General features: G+C 34.8%; 1 non-coding gene across 1 annotated transcript; it reads right to left on the bottom strand.

Moving 5' to 3' along the window:
• Nucleotides 1-1789: 1789 nt before the first annotated feature.
• Nucleotides 1790-1861, bottom strand: TRNAP-UGG. Its single transcript has one exon. It is a non-coding gene; the product is annotated as a tRNA-Pro (tRNA).
• Nucleotides 1862-8464: the final 6603 nt, after the last annotated feature.

The raw sequence follows: 8464 nt of genomic DNA on the forward strand, positions 1-8464 counted from the left end.
GACAAGCTACTACAATGATAGCTAGAGGTAATCCTTTACATTTCTTCAATATGTCTCTACCAATTTGCTCAAACACCAAAACAAATTCGGTTTTACCAAACACATTGCAGTAGAGATTCCAACTTTCATTGGCATCTAAGAAAGGCATGTTAATAGGAGAGTTAAATAAGCTAGCATATTCAACCACGTGTGGTGATATTTGTCATCGTCCCCTACGGATCTCTTCGCCGGAATTCCGCCCCCCCCCTCCCCCCTGGGTTGCGATGGCATCTCGGTGGACGAGATTAGCTTTGTGATTAAACATAATGTGGTCATCAATTAAAATTGTTCACTCAATTTTAACCAGAAATTTGGCTGGTGTGACTGAAATTGACAAAAATTGAATAGTTAAGATACTAAATTGACAGTTTTAAAACTCGTGAACCGAAATTAACAAGACCCCAATGCTAATAGAATCAAAAGTAAAATTTTCTCTTTTAATTAAACATTCACAAAACTATCGATTCACAATTCACTTAGATTAAAATTTTTCAATAATTTTATATTGTAATAATCACTGTTACGGTTTTAATAAATAAAATTTGAACTATTTGTCTATTCTCTTAAACTTCTGTGGTCTAGAGTTGATTTTTTTAAATTTATATTTAGCTTGTTTGGTGATTATAAAACTATACTAGACTAGACTATTAATTGTGAATGAATTTAAAATTTCAGTTAATAAAAATTATATAGAAAATGTCTTCAAAAAAAAAAATTAGGGATTAAGGTCAAATAGACCCTCCAACTATATACCAGAGTTCAATTAGACTCTCAAACTAAAAAAAATCCAATCCCTTAAAGTTATTAAATTTGTGCGATTAACTTATTTAACAGGTTACCAAAAGGTAAATTGTAAACTTTGCTTACATGGCTTGTGAAATTCTATTTAAAAATTTAAAAAAAAAAATTAAAACTAAATTTTTTAAAAATTAATATTTTAAAAAAAAAAATTTCATCTTCGTTAAGCTTCTTCGAGCTGCTATGACAGTCAAACTGCTTGACTGTCATGGACGACGGCCAGGCAACTTGGCTATCATGATGTACGGACTTCTGCAATGGACAAGAAGCCATGGCAGCAGCTGCCATGGAAATGCCCCATGGATTCTTCGTCCATGGCAGCAGCTTCCATGGAGTTGCCCCATGACTTCTTGTCCATGGCAGGTTTTTTTTTTTTTTTTAAATAAATATTATTATTTTAATTTTTATAAAATATAATAAAATATAATATTTTAAAAATGTTAATTTAAGTGGCATCCTATGTGGCATGTGACCTAGAAGTAACATACTATTATAGGTCAAATAGGTTAATTGTAAAAATTTAACAAGTTTAAGGGTTTAATTAGAGGTTGTTTTAGTTCGAGGGTCTAATTGCACTTTGGTTTATAGTTAGAAGGTCTATTTGACCCTTATTCCAAAAAATTATATAGAAAAAAAGGATAAATTATATAGAAATAAGGATGGGATTAATTTCAGGTTCTAGGTGTATATATATGGAGCCCGCCCAATACAAGTTTCACGTTCAAACTATCAGAAGATTAAACCGAGGGGGCTAAAGGGGCGTTCGAGGGTCTAATTGCACTTTGGTTTATAGTTAGAAGGTCTATTTGACCCTTATTCCAAAAAATTATATAGAAAAAGGGATAAATTATATAGAAATAAGGATGGGATTAATTTCAAGTTCTAGGTGTATAGCCCGCCCAATACAAGTTTCACGTTCAAACTATCAGAAGATTAAACCGAGGGGGCTAAAGGGGCGTTCCGAGAATCGAACTCGGGACCTCTTGCACCCAAAGCAAGAATCATACCACTAGACCAAATGCCCAAATATGTTTTGTGTATGCTCTTTTATTTTTTTATAGATTTGTTCATATTGATATCGACAAGTAAAAGAGAGCTGATTGTTTACCTTTTCATGGTACAAAGTACAAACGTTAACAATCTCTGGTTTCAAGTTTATTTACTGCCTTAGTTTTACTTTATATTTAGATTATTACTATTGCACACGATATACCTGACTACATTCCTATTTTTTTACGTGTATAAATTAACACACTTTATCTTAAAATTGAGAATTGAAATCTTTTACATAGAAGCTAAATCCTTTAATATCATCAACAAGTAAACCAAAAGCAGAAAGAAAAGAAGAACTAGAAATAGCTTTAAAGAGAATTTGAGAGTCCGTTTCCACGTCAATAGTGCCCATACCCGTATCCTTTAGCTAACTAAGTGCTTCACGCATGCAAAGAGCTTCCACCTCATGAACATTGAAAGCCCCTTGAACGCAAACATTCTTCGCCCCTAAAAATCTTCCACGCATGCAAAGAGCTTCCACCTCATGAACATTGAAAGCCCCTTGAACGCAAACATTCTTCGCCCCTAAAAATCTTCCATCGTCATCCCGGAGAATCCAACCAAGACCCATGAGGGTATTAACAGAATCTATAGCAGCATCTGTATTTAATTTGAACCTCTCTCCATGTGGCCTTTTCCAGCGTTCAGCAACAGCAGTAGGCTTGAGCGTACTAGAAGTTTCATTTGGCACGCTAATTATCCAGAAACATAAAAGCTTGCTTCAACATCAGTTGCAGATTAAACGGAGAGCTATGCCAAACACGTTCATTCCTGTCAGACCAGATTTCCCAACACAACATTACAAATCTGGAGAGATTCTCATCACATAGGGCATTAAGGCATTTAAAAAACCAGTCAGAAACAGAGTTACCAACCACATTAAGAATTGGTAAACCGAACTTAAGCCAAGCTTTCTTCACTTCACGACAAGCAGTAAAAATATGATTTGCACTCTCGTCTTCCTCCCTACACATATGACAAATCAACGAGGAATGTACATGCTTTCACAAGAGAGCATCACCGTAAGATATATTAAATATAATATATTTAATATAATATATATTAAATATAATATAATATATCTATAAGATATATTAAATATAATATATTTATATATTATATTTATATATTGAGAGAAAGAGAGAGAGGAATAGAATGAATAATGTTTATTCGGATGATTTAACAAATGAAAATACACCACATATTTATACTAAGAGAAAGCTAATAAATAGGAAGCTAATGCTCCATGTACTACTCCTATAATCTAGGCATGTTCCACATTAACATACATGACTCACCCGTGTTTGTTTTTATTAAATTCTTTGACTTGGTTTAATTACTAATAATATTAATAATAATATTATTATAACATTGCCTCCTTTAAACCAAGTTGGATGTATTGGTCATTCCAATTTCCTTCTTCAATTTGAGAAATGTCTCTGTCTTCAGCGGCTTCGTAAAGATATCAGCAACTTGACATTCACTTGAACAATACTCAATGTTGATTTGCTTTTCAGCAACCAACTCTCTGATTTTGTGATACTTGATATCAATGTGTTTGTTACGACCATGAAAGACTGGATTTTTGTACAACAAAATTGCTGACTTGTTGTCACAAAAAATAGTCGTAGGTGCTTCCTGCTCGTGTTGTAAGAACTCCAAAATTCTCCTCAGCCAAACTGCTTGAGTAGCACAGTTTGCTGCTGCAATATATTCTGCTTCTGCGGTTGAAAGTGCTACAATCTGCTGCTTCTTTGAAGACCAAGAAAATATAGCTGAACCAAAATAGAAGGCATATCCTGATGTGCTTTTTCTGGTCTCCACATCTCCAGCCCAATCACTGTCTGTGTACCCAACAAGTTCCACAGTTTCATTAGTAGAGTAAAAAATTCCATCATTACTTGTACCTTTGACATATCTCAGAATTCGCTTTGCTGCATCCCAATTTGATTCTTTTGGTTCCTCCATGAATCTGCTAAGTGTACCAACTCCAAAAGAAATATCTAGCCTTGTTGCCACCAGATACCTCAAACTCCCAATTAAGCTTTTATAAGCTGTAACATTCACATTCTTACCACACTCTAGCCATACCACACCTTTAACTTTTCAGCTACCGGAGTTGAAGTTGGTTTGGAGTTTTCCATTTTGAACTTTTTCAAAATATCAGCAGCATACTTCTTTTGTGAAATAAAGATTCCACCATCCATCTGAATAACCTCAAGGCCAAGAAAGTAAGACATAAGGCCCATATCGCTCATTTCAAACCTCTTAATGAGTGCCTCCCTGAATTCTGAGATTAGCTTCAAGTTGTTTCCAGTAAAAACCAGATCATCAACATACAGACAGATTAAAACAATATCACCAGAATCCGTGCATTTGACATACAAAGTGTGTTCATGAGGACATCTCATAAAACCACTTTCAACAAAATATGAGTCAATGCAACCATACCACGCCCTAGGCGCTTGCTTTAAGCCATAAAAAGCTTTTCTCAACCTGTACACTTTATTTTCCTCCCCTTTCTTCAGAAATCCTGCAGGTTGCTCAACATATATTTCTTCTTCAAGAAAACCATTCAAAAAAGCAGACTTGACATCCATTTGATGCAATTTCCAATCATTTTGAGCAGCAAGAGAAATAACCATTCGAACTGTATCAAGTCTACTTACTGGAGCAAAAACCTCAAAATAATCAATACATGGTTTCTGCTTGTAACCCTTTGCTACTAACCGTGCCTTAAAACGGTCAATTTCTCCATTTGACTTGTACTTCGTTCTGTAAACCCACTTCACTCCAATTGGCTTCTTTTCAGGAGGTAAATCTGTTAACTCCCAGGTACTATTCTTTTCAATGGCACGGATCTCCTCATCCGTCGCCTTAAGCCAATGAGTTTCTGTAGCAGCCTCCTCAAAAGTTAAAGGATCACAATTTGCAAAGAGAGCAAATTGAACAATCTCTTCATCAGACAGGTCATTAGCATGACCCAAAACATAATCTTGCAAGCGAGCTGGTAAGTGGCGCTCGCGCTGAGATCGCCGAACTGACGACTCTGGATGTGAAGGAGACTGGAAATTATCTGGAATCGGTTGCTCATCAACAATATTTTCAACAACAGGAATAACAACTGAACTTTCATCTATAGCTAACCAATCCCAGACACCATATTCATCAAAAGTGACATCACGACTTATAACAACCTTCTTAGTTTCAGGATTGTATAGTTTATAAGCCTTTGAAGCGTCACTATAACCAATGAATATGCACTTCTCACCTTTATCATCCAACTTCTTTCTCAATGGATCTGGCACATGTGCATATGCCAAACATCCAAAAACCTTGAGATATTTGATAGAGGGTTTTTCTCCCACTCCAAGCTTCTTCAGGTGTCTTATCACACACACTTTTAGTTGGACACCTATTCAACACATAGACAGCACAAGCAACAGCTTCTGCCCAAAAAGGCTTAGGCAGATTCTTGGATTTCAACATGCACCTCACCATATCCATGATTGACCTATTCTTCCTCTCAGCCACTCCGTTTTGTTGTGGAGTGTATCTAGCTGTCATTTGGTGCTGAATACCCTTTTCTTTCAGAAAATTATCACAAACAATATATACTGTACATCTATCAGTTCTCAAGATTTTAATCTCATAACCACTTTGATTTTCAACAAAAGTCTTAAATTGTTTGAAAACATCACATGCTTCAAACTTTTGTTTCAGAAAGTAAACCCATGTTTTCCTACTGAAATCATCAATGAAAGTAATAAAGTACTTACAACCTCCATGTGAGGGAACCTCCAACGAATACAGGTCTGAGTGAACAATCTCCAACTGTTTTGTGGCTCTCCTTGACTTGCCCACGGGAAAGGGATCTCTATGCTTCTTCCCAATCACACAAATCTCACAGATACGATTAGGGACATTCACAACAGGTAAATCAGAAACAAGTTCCTTTCTTGCAAGATAGTTTAATCTAGAGAAATGAAAATGCCCAAACCGCATATGCCATAACCAATTATCATCGCAAACTTCAGAATTAAAGCAAGCAAGGAGAGTATGCTTAATTTTCAAAGAAAATAGTCGATTTTGGGACATATTTACCTTTGCAATCAAAACTCCTTTAGCATCTGCAATGGTACAACACCCCTGAGCAATATCTATCTTATATCACGTTTAGCGACAGAATGGCGACGGAATTTATTCCGTCGTCTATCGCCTTGTCGTATTTCGATTGACGACGGAATAGTTCCGTCGCAAATTTGGCGACGGAAAAGTTCCGTCGCCATTATGCGACGGAATTATTCTGTCGCAATTTTCGCAACGAAAATGTTTCCAACGCTAATTCCGTCGTTATTTCTGACTCGAATATTCCATCGCGATATTTTCTTTTCCGTCGCAAAAAATAACGATGGAATTATTTTCCGACGGAATCGCACTTTTTGAATTATTTTCTAAAAAATTTATTTATAATTATTATTTTTTAATGGTAATATGAACTTTTAAAATATTAATATAAAAGTAAAAAAAAATTATTTATAATTATTATTTTTAATGGTAATATGAACTTTTTAAAATATTAACATAAATCTACACTGACATGCTAAAACACAATTAATTATAAAAAATAACATAATTAAGTTCAACTAATAATACATTATCAATCAGTAAGTAATAATATAATCAATTGAAGTCTAAACAATAATATAATAGTCTTCATAAATGACAATCTACATTAAAATCAGTTGGTTTGGGATGGAGGTGATGCTGAAATGCCAGCTCTCCCGCCATCAATCCACATTTGTTTCTCTTCAACACCCATCAATCTCCAATAACAGCAAACTCGATCTTGTAAATAGATTGTGTTTGATGAGTTTCATAATTAGTACTTGCAGTCTGCATAGACAGAATAAATAATTTGAGCAACAAACCAACACAACAATTTACAAACTAATACAACAATTATCAATCAACAAAATATACTTATAACTATCAACAAAATATACTTATAACTATCAATCAACACAATAAGCCATTCCCGCTACTCTTTTTGCTAATTTACAACAAAAGAGAGATTATAAGAGTAATAAAACAAAGTAAATGAAGTTGATGTCTCAGAGGAACTAAAGAGGGGAAGAGGGGAAGGTAACATAATGCCAGCTTAAGTTAATAATCTCCTCTTGAATTCAAAGTCATAGACACAATGCACAGTAAACACAAAGATTTTAACTGTATAAGTGCTGTCACTAAAGTAGGACATAAATCAAGCAATACCTCGTAATCTGATCTTTTTAACCATAATAGTTCCCTCCTCATAACCAATCACAACCCTGTCCATTTAGCACAAAAGTTGAAAATGTAGTTTAGTCAGAAAAAATGTAGAACATGAAAGGAAAGACTACTTGATTCTCTTCACTGTTCTCTCAAGCTCAACACATTTAAAAAATTAGTACCAACATTAAGGCAAATATTTCCAACTTTCCTATCCAAAAGAGTGACATTCGACACTAACATCCTGAAATTTAGAACAGGGAATTTCTTCCATCTAAATGAAAATGTAAAGGAACTTCACACTAAAATAAATGCATATAAGCAGTGACATAGGTGCAATATGAGAGAACAACTGACCTTCTTGAACCTTTGGTATAACCAATAGCCCAGACCCTTTCAAGACCATAATTCAATGTGTTTTCAAGTCTGCAAGAAAAAGCAACCATTTAAGGTGACTCCATAATTGGTAGCAGATATGACATCAACACTAAAAGAGCTTAAGAATTGAAAAATAAAAGATTCAAGTGGTCCTAACTCCTAATGCAGATACAAGTCATACAACATAGATCATGTCATGCTTACATAAAGAAAAACTGCCATGAAGTGAATAAATTGTGATTCAGATGGTCCTTTTTAAAGGCTCTATGTTGAACCTGAAGTTAGGAACAGAAAACATCAGTTATTCTTTATACCAGATAATATGGCACGGAGTGTCAGAACAAATACATGAAGCCTTATGCCTTTTGAACCAAAGTAAGAAAGCATGAAAACAGAAATAGAAAAGAAAAGGTACAGGTGATAGTGTCATGAGTAAAAACTAAAGCTCGAGGTTGTAAGGCGTGTCACAAGGTCATCCCTTGTTAAACCTTTTCCAGTATTTGCCCTGATATTGATAGCATTAATGCATTAAACACCAATTTAAGGAAAGGAAAGAATGAAAATTACCAGAAAAGGAGACTAAAAACTATAAACCTGAGGCTGAAACTTTGATCATTGTTATTCCATACCATCAGCTTAATAGCTTCTTCAAGTCCAAAATATTTTGTCCATCGTCTCACCATCCACTGAATTAAATGATATACATTATAGCATTTGTCATTCTAGATAAAACTATTAAAAGCTAAAGAAAATACAGATGATTTGATTTATAGCATTTCTCATTCCTAGACTCAACACAAACTTCCAGATCTTCCACTCCTAGCACACAGATTCTCAGCCTCATTGATCTCAAACAGCACATAAGACCTCATTTCCCATTGAAGGATCAGTCTCATGGCAGCCACACTCCTCCACATTAGCTTTG

This window comes from Ipomoea nil, unplaced genomic scaffold, assembly GCF_001879475.1.
Source record: "Ipomoea nil cultivar Tokyo-kokei standard unplaced genomic scaffold, Asagao_1.1 scaffold2833, whole genome shotgun sequence".
In the NCBI taxonomy this organism is placed as follows: domain Eukaryota; kingdom Viridiplantae; phylum Streptophyta; class Magnoliopsida; order Solanales; family Convolvulaceae; genus Ipomoea; species Ipomoea nil.